We start from the raw sequence: 21,784 nt of genomic DNA on the forward strand, positions 1-21,784 counted from the left end.
TTAAAGGAATAAATACAAGATTGGAGAAGCTCTTTAGAAAATAAAATCCTATTTTGCACTTTCAGTAATTGAAATCACCCAATAATACCCAGACAAGATCCGCTTTCTTGATATTCGGATAACGAACAACTGAAAGCCAAGACAGCCAGAGGGAGCAATTAGGGAGAAAAAGAAAATTAAGAACTTGCCAATACATTCTATTCTGTCAACTTCATCAGTGAAGTGTTCCCTTTAATTACTATTGATTTTCATAATAGTTTATTAACCCAATATGTTAATTTAAGTTTGTCGCAGGCTATTGTAGATGTAGAATAATGCATTTTTTGGTCTTGTTGTGGGGGGAGGGGGGCTAGTGTAATGAGAATAAATTTACCCTTCTTACACTTTTGTGTCTGATTTTTAAAAATTGTTTTGCTTGGGCAGAACTTTATTTTATTTCGGGGAGAACTGACCCAAATGGATCAGTCATCCTGACAGTGTTTTGGCTTCCAGCATTAGCTTCTGAAGCACTCTATTCACTCGCTGGCTTTGGAGAGTGGTGGTGGTAGAGAAATGGGAGACAGACTTATCTGACAAGTTGTCAATAAAGTGAAAGTGAAAGAGAAGTCGCTCAGTCATGTCCGACTCTTCGCGACCCCATGGACTGTAGCCCACCAGGCTCCTCCCTCCATGGGATTCTCCAGGCAAGAGTACTGGAGTGGGGTGCCATTTCCTTCTCCAGGGAATTAAGTCAATAAAACCATCTTATAACTTTCATTATTAACTTCTTATGAATGCAGCCTAGGACTTGTGTCGAACCGAGAGAATCACTGCCAGAACTCATTTGTTTTGCCACTGAAGACACTTTGTAAACCTCATGAGTTAAAAGATGGGGCTTCGTGAACTTCCTTGGTGGCTGAGTGGATTAGAATCTGCTGTCAACGCGGGGGACGTCGGTTTGATACCTGGTCCGGGAAGATCCCACATGCTGCCGGAGCAGCTAAGCCCACGCAGCGCGACTTCTGAGCCTGTGCTTCTAGAGCCAGCGCTCTGCAACAAGAGAAGCCACCACGATGAGACATCGTGCACTGCCACGAAGAGTAACCCTGCTCACCCCAACTGGAGAAAGCCTAAGTGCAGCGAGAAAGACCCAGCACAACCAAAAATAAATTAAAAAATAATTTAAAAAATGGGGCTTCATGATACCTGCTTCATCCTACCTTCTTGAGTGGGCACAGGGCCCACATCAGATCGTGGAAGGGCTTCTTAAAGGTAAGAACACACAAAGAGAAGATGTTACAGGCTTCCTTGTTTACAGAAAAGTATCTTTAACCTCCAAACACTGAAGGACATAGCAGACTCTCAGAGCAAACGCCTGGAACCAAAAGCTCAAAAGATTTACCAATCTTGGCTAATAAAATAGAAATTAAACCCCAATTACTACAGAGGGGAAATCAGATTAATGGGGTGGTACCTTATCTGAATAATAATTATGAATTAGGAGATTCCATTACAAGGCCCAGGCAGGGCATGCTTTATTGGTTCATCAATAAGGCACGCATTCTAATGGACTGGCATAAAACATGCTCTGAGGATCTTCCTGCTGGATACCAGAAACTCAAAATAATTTACATGGTACAAAATCTCTTTTCTTCCAATCTGTAAAACACTCATGAGAAATACTGGGCTTTGTAGAAATAGGAGGATTTAAAAGGTCACAGATGCTTCCGTCTTTCCTTCCTTCAGTAGGCTCACAGCTATTGTGCTTATACTTGTCAGGCCTAGAATTCCCTAAAAGGCAAAAAGTGACCGTGGATTTGAACAAGGGTCTTTGAGGTAGGGCCATGGGATGTGATCATGGTAGTTGTTAGCCTATGGGTTAAAGATTCATTCCCAAATCGGGCTGACACTTACCCCCCGAGCCTTCCCATGTGACAGCGTGTTCTCGCATCCTGGCCTCTTTGTGGAAGCCACTGCCCGCCAGCTCATATCCCTCAGCCACCTCCTTGTTGGCCCCTCATTCCAGCATCAATATGGGGACACGGTCCCCACCATATTGAACCCCATCCTTTGGGTCCCAAAGCGTCCTGCCAGGGCACAGAGTATTATTACTAGGTGTTTCAGGAACTTCTTGAGCTCTTCACTATTTCCTCTCTTCCCTAAGACTTGAGATCAACTCATGAGACAAGGTTGTCTCTACCTTTCCCTTCTTCCCCTGCCTCTTCACATATAAAGAGATAACAAAAAACTGCCTTATATAGTAACTGGTGAACAAAATACCCATAAGAATCAACACCCTATAACCAACAAGAGGAACAATAGCACTTAGGTTTGTACCCAAGGGGATTAAAAACAAGCATCCGCAACACTTCTACATACATGTTTGTTGGTAACAATGTTATTCATAATAGCCCAAATGGAAAGCTACTACAATGGCTATCAACGGATGAATAGATAAACAAAATGAATTACACCCACACAATGGAATAGTATGAAGCTTTAGAAAGGAGTGCAGCACAGATACGTGCTACAACATGCATGAGCCTCAAACATGTTACGTGAAGGAAGCTGAACACAAAGACCACACGCGGATTCCACTTATATGAGACGTCCAGAGCACATAAAGTCAGAGAGACAGAAAGTCAGCAGGTAGCGGCCAGGAGCTAAGGGAAGAGGGAAGTGGGGAGTGACTGTGGCTTGACTTCCTTAACTGTAAAAGGGGGATTATAGTTGTACCTCATAGCATAATTGTAGAAATTAATACATGTAGAGCTTTTAGAACATAGCTGTGATACTTCGTTTTAGAACAAGAAATATATACTTGGTCTTCATCCCCATTTCTGGCACAGAGCTCCTCAAACCCTAAGAATCTCTTAAGTGATGAGTGACAAGGGTGTCTTTTTATGTTAACAAGGTGTGGGCTTGAATTATTCACCTGTGGAACCTGGAGCTCTCTCTCCTTAGAGAGTGTCGGAATTGACTTGAATTGTAGGACACCCTCTGACCGTGTAGAGTATCCTCTCTTACCCTGAAACTGTTGACCAGAATAGTTCATTGCTTCTTATAGTGAAGTTTGCAGTAAACGTTAGCTGTCGCTGTTTCTAAGGACGCTGAGAGTATAGACTTGCCCATTGCTACACCCTTTCTGTGGGAGACTATTGGGAAAAGTCCACAAGACTTGAAGTTGTGATAAACAGATGAGCGTCTCTCCCATGCACTCCCCCGCCTTCCCCCTGATGCTGGCACTAGGGAGGCCCCCAAAGAAAGCAAAGATAGGTGGCTCTTGGAATGTGGCTTGTCCTGAGCCATAGAGAGTTAGAGAAGATGACTCCTGCCCCTGGGTCTTCCTAAACCAGCCCAAACTCCATTCCTTGCCCTGGATTGTTCTTCATATCATGATAAGCACAGAGAGAATTGCAAGGAACATTCTGGACTCTACTTTTAAGTCCTTCTTCATAAATAGAACCACAAGATCCTGGCACTATTTCGGATATTTTGGGCCATTAAGACAGACTAAAACACTGCACGTGGCCATTAAAAATAACCGCCTCACTCCTTGCCCCATCATCTTTTATTATATTGCCATTTCCTCCATGCACTTATCTGAAGTTATCCTGCTAGTGTTCACATTCGCTGTAATGTACAATTGTTTGTCCTGTAGAATGAGGGTTCCGGGGGGACAAAGCTCCTGACTGTCTTCTTTCTCACTGCTGGATCCCAGCACCTGGAATAAAGACCAGAACATGGAAGGCATTCAGTGGATATTTCTTTTTTTTTTTTTTCCAGTGGATATTTCTTAAATAACGAATGAATGGTCCTTGCCCCAGCGCTCAACACAGTGCCAGCGTTCCAGACACAATAATCTCTATCGATAATCACCGCTGAGCCTCCATTCCCGCTCTGAGAGAACCAGTCAGCGTTTGCCCTCTGCGCCTCTGCTTCTGGGGCCCCTCCACACTGGGGGTGGCTCAGAGGACCTCCCTCACCACACACACTACCTCTGGCATCATGGCTGGTTAGACCTGGGGTGGATTCCTTCTCTAAGCCGAGACATTCCTAATTTTGTTCTGGAAAATTTGGGCTTGGCAGTCAGAGATTCTGATGATAAGAGTTGGTGCTTAAAATGTGAAGCTGGAGAGGTCTGGATCTCAAATATACTCAAAGCAGAAGGAGCTAGTATGAAGGTAAAGAGAATAAAATGCACTGTAGAGAGGAAGTGAAGGGATGGGAGAAGAGTGAGGAAGAGAGAGGGAGAGATAGTCCGGCCAAGTGAACTCGTTGATTGGAGCATGCTGGTCTCCAGCTTTTCATCTTGCCCCTCAAGACTCAGCTGTGTTTCTAGCCTTAATTGTTTCTTTCACTTTACATTAGTTTGATTGGGTTTCTGTTTCTTGCCACAAAAAATTCCTGACCACTAAACCCTAGCATGTGGGAGGCATTCTCAAAACCTTTGTTGACTTGACTTCATTTTTCATATATGTGTTCATTTGTTCACTTACTCAACAAGTATTTATCAAGCTGGGCACTGGGCTAGAAAATAGAGGAAAACAGATGTGCAGAAAGTTAGACACTGCCTCTGCCTTGGTGGAATTAGGGCAGGGAGACAGCATTAATCAAACAAGAGAAATAGTGAATGTTTGCATCACATACTGTCTGCTATGTGCCAGGAATGTGTTGGGCATCATCAGTATTAAGGGGACCACCATCTGCTTAGAATGGGACCCACATATGGTTCTTTACCAACCAAAGAACCAAGCACTAACACACATTTTATCTGATTTGACGCTCAGACTGATCCCACATAATTGGTTTTTAAAAGATATCCATTTTATAGGCATGTTTGTAAAACTGAGCCCCACCCACAAGGGTTCAGTGACGTATCCAAAGTCAATGAGGCTGGTCAGAGGCAGAGCCTGGACTTAACTGCTGTCTTCTGTCTCCAAAGCCCAGTAGAGTTCTTTACCAGCCATCCTGCAAAATGCTGCCTCTACTAGGAGATGACAAGTGTGGCAGAACCATCACTGCACAACCCTGAAGAAACATGGGGCAGAAGGTATCCAGACAGGAGTCTGCTCTGCTGTTTTTAGGATAAATTCTGCTAAACCTATGCAAGCAGCAAAGGGAAGAGGCAGTTAGTTAGCCGTGCCTGCTGAAGCAGTGTGTCTATGCCCAGTGCTGGATCTGACAGAGGCCCAGGGTCCCCCACCTCGGGAGGCAGGATGGATGGCTGAAGTTCACGAGGCCTCCTCTCTCTTCCCTAAATCTCCCGGGCAGCCAGGGTCTGGTACCTGGGGCTTTCACATGCAGGCATCACAGTGAGATGATAAACACAGTCCTGGCCACAGAGCTTCTAGGAGGCTCAGACTAGGCTCATTGCAACTACATTAACGTCCACTAAACTGGACATTCCTCTGGGGGGGGTGGTATCTTGTTTTTCTTTCTGACTCATCTCTCAGCACTTTCAGAAAGGAGAGAATTTACTTCCTCAGAGCTATAAAAACGAAACCTTCAGAACTTGCTTGGTGCACTGGAACCCTGTCTTCAGGCAATCTTTCCTCCAAAGAAGACGAGAGCTGGGTTTTTATTTGATTTTACAAGGCCAAGCATCATTCTGTTATTGTTTCTCGAGGTGTGCTCTGTGGAACACTGACATTCAAATCAACTTTATCAAAGTAAGTGTTCAGCTAACTGGACTCTCGTTTCAGATTGGATGAATTAATTCTTCAGAGCATGGGACCCAGGAAGTTTCATTTTAAACAAGTACTCTTGCTAATCCTTAAGTACAATTAGGCTTGAAAACAACCATTCTACCCTATATGTTCGCCTACCAGGGTGCCAGAACATGCTGCAAACAAATGACTGGTTCTAAAACCTTTGCCCTCTAGGTCAAATGTTCTCCACTTCCATACTATCAACACCTGGCCCAGGTAGTTTTTTTGCAGTTGGGGGTTATCCTCTACCTTATAGAATGTTTAGCACCATCCTATTAGATACCTATAATGACTTCCCTCCAGTTGTGGCCACCAGAAACGGCTCCAAATGTCAATAGAATGTCAATGACCAATGACGTGTCCCCTGGGGACAGACCCTCCCCTCCTTTACATCCTACTGAGAAGCACTGTTGTAGATAAGTGGGTTCCAATGCTGGCTGAACATTGGAGTCACTCAAGGACCTTTGTTAAACTTGGATTATTGAACTTTACCCCAAGAAAGTCTTGTTTGTTTGAGTTGGGGTGGAAGCTAGGCACCATTAAGATTTCCCAAATGATTCAATATGGCAGAGCTGAGAATCCCTGCTCCAGGGAGATGCTGGAGGCATGAGTCCACATGTATGTTTGTGACTTCATGGAAGCTATGAACACTCAAGTCACATTGATGGCATTATCTGAGCACCTATGTATCATCAGGACCAGGCACCCAGACAGGATGACAAAAGCCATCTCTTTTGAAACTAACAAACACAGAGCTTCAGCCAAACACATTATAAATTCCTCCCATCTCACCCCACATATGACCTAAATCAGAGTTTAAAACAGAACTTTTCTTGATGGCTAGGAAAACAGATAAATTTTTTTCTACTGGACGGTAAAATATAGAGAGATGACAGCTGAAAAAGCTGCAGTCATTTTGCCACTATCAAAAAAGTTGACCAAAAATGGAAAGAGTGCTCAGAGGAGGGCAGCACCAAAAGAATCACAGACCAACAGAGCTATAGCCTTGATCAAATTGTACCTGAATTCCATCCTGCCAAGTTATAATCAGTTACATGACAAGATAAACCATCTTTATTTTTAAAGTAAGCCAGCCTTTGACTGTGTGGATCACAATAAACTGTGGAAAACTCTGAAAGAGATGAGAATACCAGACCACCTGACCTGCCTCTTGAGAAATCTGTGTGCAGGTCAGGAAGCAACAGAACTGGACATGAAACACCAGGCTGGTTCCAAATAGGAAAAGGAGTACGTCAAGGCTGTATATTGTCACCCTGCTTATTTAACTTATATGCAGAATACATCATGAGAAACGCTGGGCTGGAAGAAGCACAAGCTGGAATCAAGATTGCCAGGAGAAATATCAATAACCTCAGACATGCAGATGACACCAGCCTTATGGCAGAAAGTGAAGAGGAACTCAAAAGCCTCTTGATGAAAGTGAAAGAGGAGAGTGAAAAAGTTGGCTTAAAGCTCAACATTCAGAAAACGAAGATCATGGTATCCGGTCCCATCACTTCATGGCAAATAGATGGGGAAACAGTGGAAACAGTGTCAGACTTTATTTTTCTGGGCTCTGAAATCACTGCAGATGGTGATTGCATACACGAAATTAAAAGACACTTACTCCTTGGAAGGAAAGTTATGACCAACCTAGATAGCATATTCAAAAGCAGAGACATTACTTTGCCAACAAAGGTCCAACTAGTCAAGGCTGTTTTTCTAGTGGTCATGTATGGATGTGAGAGTTGGACTGTGAAGAAAGCTGAGCACCAAAGAATTGATGCATTTGAACTGTGGTGTTGGAGAAAACTCTTGCGAGTCCCTTGGACTGCAAGGAGATCCAACCAGTCCATTCTAAAGGAGATCAGTCCTGGGTGTTCTTTGGAAGGAATGACGCTAAAGCTGAAACTCCAGTACTTTGGCCACCTTATGCGAAGAGTTGACTCATTGGAAAAGACTCTGATGCTGGGAGGGATTGGGGGCAGGAGGGAAAGGGGACGACCAAGGATGAGATGGCTGGATGGCATCACCAACTCGATGGACATGAGTTTGAGTGAACTGCAGGAGTTGGTGATGGACAGGGAGGCCTGCCGTGCTGCGATTCATAGGGTCGCAAAGAGTCAGACGTGACTGAGCGACTGAACTGAAATGAAGCCAGCTTGAGGTGCATTTTCTGTTACCTGCAATCAAAAGCAGTCTAACTGATATACCACTCCAGACCAGTATCCTCTTGCAATTATAGATGGTCCCCAAATTACAGTGGTTTGACTTACAATTTTTCAACTTTATGATGATGTGAAAGAAACACACATTCAGCAGAAACTGTACCTTAAATTTTGAATGTTGATCTTTTCCAGTCTAGCAATATGATATTGTCTTGAGATGCTGGTGACAGGGTAGTGAGTGCAGCTCCCAGTCAATCACTGATCACAGGGTAAACAACTGATACACTTAGAACCGTTCTGTACTCTGAGAACCACTCTGTTTTTCAGTCTTAGTATAGTATTCAATAAATCACACGAAATAGTCAAGACTTCATTATAAACTAGGCTTTGTGTTAGATGATTTTGCTCAACTTTAGGGTAATGTAGGTGGCACAGTGGTAAAGAATTTGCCTGCCAGTGCAAGAGATGCAAGAGATTCGGGTTTGACTCCTGGGTCAGGAAGATCCGCTGTAGTAGGAAAAGGCAACCCATTCCAGTATTCTCACCTGGAAAATTCCATAGACAGGGGAGCTTGGTGGGCTACAGTCCAGGGAGTCACAAAGAGTCAGACACAACTGAGTGACTAAGCACACACATACAGGGTAATGTAAGTGTTCTGAGCACTTTGAGGTAGGCTAGGCTATGGTAGACCCACTCCAGTGTTCTTGCCTGGAGAATCCCAGGGACGGGGGAGCCTGGTGGGCTGCCATCTATGGGGTCGCACAGAGTCGGACATGACTGAAGCAACTTAGCAGCAGCAGCAGGCTACGGTAAAACTATGGTATTCAGCAGGTTAGATACATTAAATGCATTTCCAACATAGAATATTTTTCAGTTATGATGGGCTTATCAGATGGAATCTCACTGTAAGTCAAGGAAGATCTGTATAGTAGATTGCTTAGAGGTAATGAAATGAAATAATTTTTAAGGCAGGGCAAGAAAAGAACTTAACATAAAATTTTTTCTATCTTTTGAGCTCCTACCCCTCTCCTTTTAGTGTGCATTGTACCCTAACTAGATCCCCTAAGAAGACTCAGGAATTGCCTACTAATCAAAAAAAAGAAAAAGAAGCAATTTCTTCCTGACACCAGCAAGGTAACTCTTTAGGAGATGACATTGCTTTCTCAATTCTGTAAGGGGTTACAATGACTAGTCTTATTTTTATGTATAACCCTTTGTCTCAAAAACTTATATAAATGTGGTTTGACCTCTAATGGGTGGAACAGTCCTCAGAAGTTTCTGAATGACTGTCTCCTGGGTTATAATCCTCTGGTTGGCCTGAATAAAATGTTCCATTTCTTTCTTAGATTGACTATCAATTAATTTTTTTTATCAACAAGCCTTGATGAAGAATGGTCCTTGAACCAGCAGCCTCAACATCACTTAGGAACTTCTTGGAAATGCAGAATCTTAGGCTCCTCTTCAGATCTACTGAATCAGAAACTGTGCTGTAATAAGAACCTTGAGGGACTCATATGAACATTAAAGCTTAAAAAACCTGGACTTAGGTAACTGCTCTCTTAAGCACTGAGCTAGATAATAGGGACCCAAAGATAAGCAAAAAACAGACTTTGTTACTTGGTTCTATGACTTGGTTAAATGCCCTGTTTTATACTTGCCAACCAACACCTCAACTCCATCAGTTCATCCATCCTTTCATTCATTCAACAAATACATATTCAGCACTATGTTTGTGAGTTTAAGGCTTCCCTTCTGGCTCAGTCGGTAAAGAATCCACCTGCAGTGCAGGAGACTACCTGCAATGCAGGGACAAAATTAGCAGAAACACTAAAAAGTGTGCCCAGAGAAGGGAGACGAGGCATACTCTGCCCTTTAAGAAGCTCCTTGCGCACTTGAGAAAACAGATATCGTAATCACACAGATAAATGTTAACGTGCCAGTGATGTAAGTGCTACCCTGGAGAGGTCCTGTGGGGGTTCCTCCCATCCAGTTCCTCCGTGGGGGATATTTGATTTGATCAGAGTGGTCAGGCAAGGCTGCCCTGAGGAGATCTGAAGTGCGAGGAGAGAAGAGTGGGGCACATAAAGAGGAGAGTATTTGAGGCACAAGAGAAGACAATGTGTAAGCTTTTCAAGCTGGAAGAAGCGAGTGAACACAACAGTTGCCAGGAGCAGGGAGGGTCAGAATGAGACCAGACAGGTAACCAAGGGCCAGCGTCTTTCACAATGTAAAAACCACATTAAGGATTCCTCCCTTAATCCTCAAACTAACAGCCATTGATGCATTTTAATATTTATTTCACTTTGATAGGAATACTTAATCTACCTTCTTACCACATATTTACATGTACATTATTGTTGACTTTAGGCTGACAATTTTATACAGCATTTCTAGAGCTTATTTATCCTCCTTAACTGAAAGTAAATTCCTGTTGATGAGTATTTCCCTATATCCCTCACTCTCAGCTCCTAGCAACCACCCTTCTTTGATTTTATAAATTTTACTATTTTACATATCTCAAATAAGCAGGATCATGTAGTATTTGTCTTTCTGTAACTGGCTCATTTCATTTAGCATAATATCCTTGAGTTTCATCCATGTTGTTGCATATTACAGAGTTTCTTTTTATCATAAGGTGGAATAGTATTTCCCCATGTGTATATACCACATTGATTTTATTCATTCATCGGTCAATGGACTTTTAGGTTGCTTCCACACCTTGGCTATTGTGGATACTGCTGTTTTGAACATGGGAATGTTAATTTCTCTTTGAGACTCTGATTGCAGTTCTTTGGATCAGATATCCAGAGTTGGGATTGCTGGATCACATAGTAGCTCTATTTTTTTTTTTTAAACTTTTTTGAGGAATCTCTATACTGTTCTCTGTAGTGGGTGCATCAGCTTGCATTCTCACCAGCAACGTGCAAGCCTTTCCATCCTTCCTACAACCTCCACCTTCTCGCCAACATTTGCCGCCTCTTTTGAAAATAGCCATCCTGGCGGGTGAGGTGAGATCTGATTATGGTTTTGATTTGCATTTCCCTGATAATTAGTGATGTTAAGCATTTGTTCATCTGCCGGTCAGTTGTTTGTATGTCTTCTTTGCAGAAAAGTGTCTTCAAGTCCTTAGCCCATTTAATCAAGTTTTCAGTTATCTTGCTATTGAGTTGTAGGAGTTTCTAATACACTTGGACATCAGATTTGTGGTTCCCATGTGTTTTATCCCATCGCATAGGATAGCGTCACCATGCTGATTCCTTTGCTGAGCAGGAAGTCACTGACATCTTTTAAATATAGTGCTTTCCCACATAGCACAGTTTATCAACTGAGAGTGTACACAGTCTGAGCCCTTGTCCCAACATCTTTTGTTTTTGTCTTCCCCCTCCTTGCCTTATCACCCAGCAGAGTAGACCAGCACGGCCTAGCTTGTTCACACCACACTTGTTACTTGGGGCTGACAGACAGGATGGAGCTGTGGGTCAGGCTGACTTGACCTGAATCCATTTCCATATCTTCGTTGCTGTGAGGGCCAGTGACAGTGACTACAGGTGACAGCGTCACAGCGTGCTCAGCACTCCACCACACACCTGGGCACAAAGAAGGGCAGACTAGGGACTTCTCTGCTGGCCCACTGGTTAACATGCCGTGCGTCCAAGGCAGGAGGTGTGCGTTCCATCTCTGGTTGGGGAACTAACGTTTCATGGTGAAGCCAGAAAAAAAAAAAAAAGACAGACTAAATAATCATTAGGTGAATGGCCTAACTCAGGGAAGCTGCTGGGGGCTTCCCTAATCATCACCCCTAGTAACTCTTTGCATCAAGACTCCCTGGAGAGCTGGCTCTCATGTCTACTGAGGGAGGCGCCAGGTGGATGTGCCAGTGGGGCACTCAGAAGGACCCCTGGCTTTGCAGAGGCAGCTCTGGGAGCCCAGGTCTATGGTCTAGGCCAGGAAGCCTTGAACTTGGGCCTGCTTGGTCAGGATGCATGTCCTCTCCCCAGGAGAACCTTCTTCTACAATGTTCTCCAGGTCTTCCCATGAGAGCCAGTCAGCCTGGTCCCCCACGAAGCGTGCCCGCACATGTGTGGCTTTGGAGCCATGTGCAGAGCTGGTTTGCCTGGGTATGTGTCTACTTCTGCAGCCAAGAGTGTCCTGAGCAGGACTGTCCTGAGTGCCCTGCTTTTGTAGACAGCTCTATGACTTAGAGGGCTCCCCAGGTGGCACTAGTGATGAAGAGCCCCGTGCCAATGCAGAAGACATGAGCGATGTGGGTCTGATCCCTGGGTTGGAAAGGTCCCCTGGAGAAGGGCATGGCAACCCACTCCAGTATTCTTGCCTGGAGAATCCCATGGACAGAGGAGCCTGGCCCAGCTATAGTCCACGAGGTTACAAAGAGATGGACATGACTGAAGTGACTTAACATAACATTGTTAAAAAAATGTGAAAATATAAAAAAGAAAAGAATCACACCTTATCTTACCCTTAGAGGTGATGATTATGTGCATTTTGGGATATACTCTTTCATAATTTATTTTTTGCAGGTAAATACATATGTACACAAGGCTTGTGGTTCATGTGATCAGTTTGATTCAGTTCAGTTAAGCTGCTCAGTTGTGTCTGACTCTTTGTGACCCCATGGACTGCAGCACACCAGGTTTTCCTGCCCATCACCAACTCCCAGAGCTTGCTCAAACTCATGCCCATCGAGTCGGTGATATCATCCAACCATTTCATCCTCTGTCGTCCCCTTCTCCTCCTGCCTTCATTCTTTCCCAGCATCAGGTTTTTTCCCATGAGTCAGTTCTTTGCATCAGGTGGCCAAAGTATTGGAGTTTCAGCTTCAGCATCAGTCTTTCCAATGAATATTCAGGACTGATTTCCTTTAGGATGGACTGGTTGGATCTTCTTACAGTCCAAGGGACTCTCAAGAGTCTTCTCCTTGCTTTCGGATCATCAAAAAAGCAAGAGAGTTACAGAAATACATCTACTTCTATTTCATTGACTATGCCTTTGACTGTGTGGATCACAACAAACTGTGGAAAATTCTTCAAGAGATGGGAATACCAGACCACCTGACCTGCCTCCTGAGAAATCTGTATGCAGATTAAGAAGCAACAGTTAGAACTGGACATGGAACAACAGGCTGGTTCCAAATCGGGAAAGAAATACATCAAGGCTGTATATTGTCACCCTGCTTATTTAACTTATATGCAGAGTAAATCATAAGAAATGCTGGGCTGGAAGAAGCACAAGATGGAATCAAGAATGCCAGGAGAAATAGCAATAACCTCAGGTATGTAGATAACACCACCCTTATGGCAGAAAGTGAAGAGGAACTAAAGAGCCTCTTGATGAAGGTGAAAGAGGAGAGTGAAAAAGCTGGCCTAAAACTCAACATTCAAAAAACTAAGATCATGGCATCCAGTCCCATCACTTCATGGGAAATAGATGGGGAAACAATAGAAACAGTGAGAGACTTTATTTTCTTGGGCTCCAAAATCACTGCAGATGGTGATTGCAGCCATGAAATTAAAAGACAATTGCTCTTTGGAAGAAAAACTATGACCAACCTAGACAGCATATTAAAAAGCAGAGACATTACTTTGCTGACAAAAGTCCATCTAGTCAAAATTATGGTTTTTCCAGTAGTCATGTATGGATGTGAGAGTTGGACTATAAAGAAAGCTGAGCACTGAAGAATTGATGCTTTTCAACTGTGGTGTTGGAGAAGACTCTTGAGAGTCCCTTGGACTGTAAGGAGAACCAACCAGTCCATCCTAAAGGAAATCAGTCCTGAATATTTATTGGAAGGACTGATGCTGAAGCTGAAACTCCAATACTTTGGCCACATGATGCGAAGAACTGACTCATGGGAAAAACCTGATGCTGGGAAAGAATGAAGGCGGGAGGAGACGGGGACGACAGAGGATGCGATGGTTGGATGGCATCACCGACTCAATGGACATGAGTTTGAGCAAGCTCTGGGAGTTGGTGATGGACAGGGAAGCCTGGTGTGCTGCAGTCCATGGGGTCACAAAAGGTCAGACACGACTGAGCGACTGAAGTGAATTGAACATATATACCTATTTTTTGAAACAAAGGTGAAATGATTATTCAGTTTCTAAATTAAAAGTTCTCAAAAGTGAAAAGTGCATACTAGTCTACCTTTCCTATTAAAACCAATCTTAGGAAGTTAATGTTCTCAGAGTAAATTTCAATCATAGAAAAGATACATACAAAGATACATCTTTATCTTTGTAGAACATTATTATTATGATTATTATAATGTCACCTTTTCCCAAAACAATTACAAAAAACATATTTTCAGAGTTCTGGCTTATAAAGAAGTGACTTAACTTTCAAATTTTACTCAGGCTGGGAAAAATAAATGTGGAGAATATTTTTTTACTTAGCTGGTTTTCAGTGAATTCCTTCTATGATCATAGAGGAGAAAGGGGAAAAAAGAATTAAAATAAGATAGCACATTATCTAGTTTCAATTTCCATCTGGAGAGGTTATATTTAGCTTAAAATGAGGATATAACATTTTCCCTAGGTACCTCACGTTCCAAGGGGAAAAAAAGCTACCAAATGATGATGAGTATTAAAAAAAAAAAAAGGTATGTGTTTCACGATCTGAATGGAATGCTGAGTCAGCAAAGTCTGTCAAAAAGGCAAGATAATTTGGAATTTTGTATATTACCAAGAACTATCTTGTAACTGGATGCCCAGACATGGCTGAAACCATGCAGAATGTTCTCACTGGTTGGTACTTCCACAAACATAATGAATATGAAGTACACTTTGGAACCTGATATGGCCAGCAATGGGCTTCCCCAGTGGTTCAGTGGTAAAGAATCTGCCTGACAATGTAAGAGATGTAGGAGGCACGGGTTCAACCCTTGGGTTGGGAAGATCCCTGGAGGATGAAATGGCAACACACTCCAGTATTCTTGCCTGGAGAATCCCATGAACAGAGGAGCCTGATGGGCTATAGTCCATGGGGTTGCAAAAAGTCAGATGTGACTCAGTATGGACCCAAGGACATGATCAGCAATGAACTACATTATTTGTATACTGACACCCCACCACCCAATTCATATGTTGAAATTCTATCCTTAGTGTGATGCTATTAGTGGGGGGAGGAGGGACTTTGGGAAGGTAATTAGTTCCCAAAGATGGAGCCCTCATGAATGAGATTAATGTCCCACTTATTAGATCCTTTATAAAAGGGACCTGAGACAGCTCTCTCACCATCTTTCCACCATGTGAGGATACAGTGAAAAATCCATCTTTCCACCTAGAAGAGGGATCTCACCAAACCCAACCATGCTGACACCCTGTTCCTAGAATTCCAGCCTCCAGAACTATGAGAAATAAATGTTTGTTGTTTAAGACATCCAGTCTGCGTTCGTTTGCTACGACCACTTCAAATGACTGAAGCAGTGTCCTTTAAAATGAATATGATCACATTTATCTGTCTGAGCATGATCTAAGATAACAAAGTGTTTATCTAACCAAAAAGAACTAGGAAATATTTATTCATGAAAATCCTGTGAAGAGTTTATACTGCCGCCTGATCGTTTCTGTGATCTGATATCATCATTTTCTCCTCCTAGATGATACTTATTGCTGTTCTCTCTTGGTTTCTAGTACTAGCAAGCTATGGGAAGACTTGGCGCATACAGGTTTCCCACCACACCCCCAGTCTCCAACTTTATTAGCTCAGTTTTTTAAACCACTGATTTTACAGTAATTCCTAAAATATCCCTTCTGGACTACATCACCTCTCTGAGTCACTCATCCTGCCCTCACAGTTCCAGAAACTTCTTGGCTTGGGTGTAAATCCTACTTCTTGGGCCAGGGCTTCCCCAGTTGCAGAAAGAACTGCTAGGTCAGCCAGATGTCTGACTGTTTCACCTACATAGCGCTTGTAAATGCTGTCTGGCATCATGTTCTCCACATTTTTCCCAGTTTCCAGAACTTTATGAGTACTGAACTTTTGAAGGCATGCTGTGAGGGATGAAGAGACACACAGAAGCCCTCAGCAGTGATGGCAGCCCAGCACCCACTCCCGTGTCTGGATGGTGTGTGCGAGAGTGTGCACAGAGGTCACTCTATGCTCTGGGCCTCAGTTCACCCTCCTTCCCCCCACGACTCTGCACTTAGAGACTCCTCTTCTCAGTCCATCCCAGGAGATGGTCTTTGACCCTGGTTGGCATTTACAGTATGCTTCTTAACATTGACTTGCATCACATTCTCCACACACACCACATCCTGCCACCCCTCAGCTCAGCACTCCTACAGATAACCACAAATTCTCTGTGAAGCAGAGTACATTTTACACATTCGGTGAAAGCTGACTCCCACCCGCGCCCCTGCCGAGAAGGACCTGGGGAACAGCGGTGTGCCACAGCCTGCTCATTGAGAATGATGGGTCCAGAGTCTAAAGTTACCAAGCTTCACTGCCTTCACTTCAAAAACAGGTCCAGTTTTTACTGAGTAGAACTGTAAAAACTTGGGGCCCCTCTTCAAGGAACGTATGGTTAGAAATCATACTTCATCACATGCTGAAGTCACCAGGCTCCAGCCACAGTGGCTTGATTCTGTTGTTTTGGTTCTTTAACTACAAGAGCATTTACGCCCTGGGGCCTTTGTCCAGTCCATTCCATCTGCCTGGCTGCTCTGCCCCTAGATGGAGATAAACTGTTTCCTTTTTATCATCCAGGTCTGAGCTTGAATATAACTTCAGAAAGGCCCTTCCCTACCACCTATACTAAGTAGCTCACACATTCCTGGTTGTTGCTGCTCTTCAAGTATCCCCATTTCATGTACTTGTGGGTGCTTGGCAGCTGAAATGACCGTACTTATGTTTTTGTTGTCAGGATCAGCTTCAGCATGAGTGAGAGTAAGCTCTCTTGGAATCCCGTGTTTAGACAGGTTCTTCATGTGGTTTAATGCTCTGTTGTCGCTGTCTTGGGATTCTAAATTTCTTTTTCCGAGAATATCTTCATTTTCATTTTATACCACAAGTTACGCACCTCTCCAGCTTACTGTTTATTATCTCTTTGCTAGTAGGTACCCAGGAGAGCAAGGTATCTCCTAGGTTCAATATTGTGTTGTCAGTACTTAGGACACTACAGAGAATACTGTAGCTGCTCAATGAGTATTTGTTAAGTCAGATAGAGGATTATTATGTGACCCAGCAATTTCACTCCTAGGTATATACCCTAAAGAACTGAAAAAAGATGTTCAAGCAAAAACTTGTATACCAATGTTATAGTGGCACTATAACCAAAAGGTGGAAATAACCCAAATTTCCATCAGCTGTTGAATGGATAAACAAAGTGTGCTATATCTGTAAAACAGAATATTATTTGACCAGGAAAAAGAGTGAAACATTGATATGTGCTCTGATATAGATGAATGTTTTCCATAGCAAAATATTATGCTACGTCAAATCAAATACAAAAGATCACATATTTATAATTCTGTCTTGTGAAATATCCAGAAACAGTTAATCTGTAGAAATGGGAAGTAGATTGGTGGTTGCCAGAGGCTAGAGGAGGCAGGCAAGGAAGGAGAGATGGAGAGTAACTGCTCGATGATGTATGGGGTCTTCATGGATGGAGCTGGATAGAAATGGTGGTTGTGAAGTGAAGTGAAGTGAAAGTCACTCAGTCGTGTCTGACTCTTTGCAACCCCATGGACTATACAATCCATGGAATTCTCCAGGCCAGAATACTGGAGTGTGTATCCTTTCCCTACTCCAGAGGATCTTCCCAACCCAGGGGTTGAAACCAGGTCTCCCGCATCGCAGGCAGATTCTTTACCAGTTGAGCCACAAGGGAAGCCGTTGTTGCACAGGCTTATTATGAATGTATAATACTAAATTGTTTCTTTTAAAAGGTTAGTTTTGGTTTAACTGTGTATTGTATTAACTTTACCTTGATTTAAAAAAAAAAAAACTGAAAAAAAAATTTGCTGAAAGAATACATATTTATAGAACTTGTGACCAAACTCTTTCCAAAACCAAGTATAGCGTACTCTTAACTTAGCCTAGGGCTTCAGTAATTTCAGTCCATGAAGATAAGGACACATTCATTACCTTTCTTTGAAAAAACATTTTAAGTACTCGCTTCTGTCAAGATGACATCAGATCTTGTTGTCATTAACATGCCAACCTTTTTCTACATTTTTTTTTTGGTGGTTGTTTTGTTTGTTGGTCTTATGGTATCTTTATTTTTTTTTTTAATTGTAAAAGAACTTTTTAGATAATTATAGATGCATATGCAGCTGTAAAAAATATTATACAGAGAGATCCTGTGTTCCTCCTCCCAATTTCTCCCAATGGTAATGTCTTTCAAAATTATAGAATAATATCACAACCAGGAAATTGATATTTATACAATCCATCTACCTCATTCAGATTCGGTGGTTTTATCTGTACTCATTTGTGTGTCTGTGTCCTATCTCTATACTGAAATGTAACAACAGTTCCTTTTAGTATTACTGTAGTCTGTCAGCAAGAAAGACATTCCAGAGAGATTGTGGCACAACCAGAATAACCACAAGTAAATGACTCAGAGCACAAGTTAAAAGAAAGAAACATTTCCAAAGAAGTAATAGGGGCCTAGCAGTCTGGAACCTGTTAGGTCAGCCATGCCTTCTTTACATTCACTTGACCCTTTCAGCGCCAGGATTCTCAAAAGGGCTGGCACGTATTTTGGTTAATTCAACAGACTGAGGGATGGGGGTACTCTAAGATAATCTTCCTTCACTTGAGAAAATGGGAAACGTAAAAGCCAGCAAACATTGAGCAGGAGCATAGAAAAGATGCCAGGAAGATTGTTTTTACCTGTTAAGAACACGTGTTATTTCACCCTGGTAACAAACGTAACTTGGAACTCCTCAGGCAAATACATAGACGTGAGGACATTTCCCAGTGTTGACTGTAGGCTCCATCCTGTGTATTAACTTAATTCATGTGAAGGTTCTAGTGAATGTTCCTTTCTACACTGCATTTGTTAAAGGGTCAGACATCTCTTTCGCCTTGTCAGCATCCCTTCACCATCATCTGCTGATAGCATGTAGGTTTCCCTTGAAGGGCCACTCACCTCCTCTCCTAGTCTACGTGTTTTGGTAGTGCTAAGTACAAACCCTGTTTTCTCCCGCTCTGCCCCTCTTTCACCTCCCCCACCCCTGCCCTGACACACACGCACACACACACTCATGGCTCAGTAGAAGGACTCCATCAAAACATGTTTCTCTTCCGGACACAATGATTGGTTCAGAAAACGCACATATTCAAAACTGGTCAAAGAGATGTAATCCATGATCTTGCCCAATGATTAGGACAAAGAATCTCTTTCCATTGGGTTTGAAGGTGTTAATACATAAACATGGAGTATCAGTGGAGACCATCAGGGATGTCATGCTGGAAAGGAAGCCAACAGGGAAGGGAGCAGAACTGACAGCCTTACCTAAGTGTCTAGAACCAGCTATATCTAAAGCTATGAACTTCTTAGTTACATGAACTAATAAGATTAAAAAATTACATTTTGGGGTGTAGTTAAATTTTTGTTTTGGTTTGGTTTTTTGGTCACTTGCAACTCACTGAGAAGGACTGAAACACATAACATTCATTAGGCAAAGCTTGGGGCCATAAATCCTTAAGCTAATTTTAGTCTTTGTCCCCTCATCATTCAACAGTTCCCTTATCTTCTCATGTGTCTGCATTACTGCCTGCAATAATTTGCCTGACCCAGGCTTTGGGGCTTACTGCAAAAGAACTCAAGTCGAGTGAATGAATGGCACCGGGAATACATTAATTCTTCTGCCCCTACAATGTTGTCTTTCAAATAGGTTATGCGTGCGTAATGCTGCAGCTGACCATCTGTACTGATTATTTAAGTTCTGTAATGAAATGGTCAGGTCTCTCATTGTTTACTTATGTGATGCAGACAGCCATTCTCTAAATCCTACTTCAATCTTCAGTCACTGTTTTGTAGGCTAGGCGCTCTAATGACTGCAAAAGAAATGTTTGCTGCTTCAGGTGGTGTTATTAAAAGAAAATTGCTCCCAAAGAAATTCTTATCTCCTGATGGGGGGAGCTAAATCACTATAAATTATGGAAAAGGAAATTGCAAATGTGTCTTGCTTTCTCTTTATTGGAGGCATTGTTTTATCACAACTGTCAAGGAGAGCGCACACCTATTTTGAAAGCTTTTTACAGCTTTGAATTAAGCCCAAATGGAGAAATAAGAGGCTGCACCATTAGAGCAGCTGACTGGAGTTGTGCTTTGCAAAGCAAAGGCAGGGTTTTACCATTACTTTCTTATTCACAAATGGCACCAGCGAGGGGGTGGGGCGGGGCAAGGCGGTGGAAAAGCCGAGAAAAGCAACAGCAAAATACAGTTAAGAAAAACAACCGAAGAGATCACCGGAGACCTGGCAGGAGGATAATCAGAATCTTGAAAAGGAAAGGGGAGACCTTTAGAACTGCATTACTCTCGGGAGGAGGCGGGAGGGGGTTGCGGATTCTCATTTGTTTCAACCGAATAAGCACAATCAGTCAATCCATCAGTGTTGCTGTAAACTTTGTCCTTATAAAGATTGCATAAAGGGTGGCTGTTTCTCGTCTGTCCATCACAGGCGATTTCAATGGACTCGGCTCCTCTGTGGTCACTGCTCAAAGCATCACGCAGCGAATGTATTCGCGGAGGCCAGCAGAGGGAGCGCGAGATTAATGGGTGGGTTCCCAGCGTCACCAAGGCGACCGGCTCCCTGACTCAGGACTGCCCAATCTAGTTTGTGCAGGTGAAGCTGTCTCCATGGCTCCTTTCCTCCATCTCCTCCATCCAAACTGTCTGATTGGTTCATCTGGGAACATTTCTACCCAAGGGTTCACAGGTTGACGTTCTCTTGGCAGATCCCACGATGAATGCAAAAGCAAGGCCCTACTGCGGGGAAACATGAAAAATGGTGCTGAGTGAAAAGAATTCTGTAACACCAAGTAAAAGGCTGATGATATAATGTTACGTGGAAATAACTGGTTGCAAAATTGTGTATACAGTAGTAGCCTGGCGGGCTACCGTCCATAGAGTCGCAAAGAGTTGGACAAAACTGAGTGCACACGTGCACTCACACACACACACACACACACACACACACACACACATATTTTTAATTATAGAAACACTGAATTTTGACAAGTTAAGAATGATTAACTTTGATGCGTGATGTATGTGTGTACAGGGAGGTAGAATTTGAGGGAGGCCTTTTTTAGTTGCTTTATTATCTTTTCGTATGTTTCAAATGTGTATTCTGGGCACAACGTATACAATGTGTACACTGACCACATACAGCTTTGGTAATTGTGGGGGGAATGAAAGACTGGAAATGCTTGTATGTATTTCATGTGTTCATATGGTATACTCTCTGCTGCTGCTACTAAGTCGCTTCAGTCATATCCGACTCTGTGCGACCCCAGAGACGGCAGCCCACCAAGCTCCCCCATCCCTGGGATTCTCCAGGCAAGAACACTGGAGTGGGTTGCCATTTCCTTCTCCAATGCATAAAAGTGAAAAGTGAAAGTGAAGTCGCTCAGTTGTGTCCAACTCTTAGCAACCCCATGGACTGCAGCCTACCAGGCTCCTTCATCCATGGGATTCTCCAGGCAAGAGTACTGGAGTGGGCTGCCATTGCCTTCTCCCAGTATACTCTCTACTTTATAATAACACAGGGAATCATGTGACAATACCAAGTGCCATCACAGAAAGAAGGAAGCAAATGAGGCTCCAATTAAGTCCTCTGTGCTAAGGACTGTGTGAGAAGCTGCAGGATTAAAAAGATAAGCCAGGTATACTCTGGGGAGCTTATAGTCACCTGTATCATCTTATTTCTTTGTCACAATGACTCTGTGAGGTAG

Source organism: Capricornis sumatraensis, chromosome 10 (genome assembly GCF_032405125.1).
Source record: "Capricornis sumatraensis isolate serow.1 chromosome 10, serow.2, whole genome shotgun sequence".
Classification (NCBI taxonomy): Eukaryota; Metazoa; Chordata; class Mammalia; order Artiodactyla; family Bovidae; genus Capricornis; species Capricornis sumatraensis.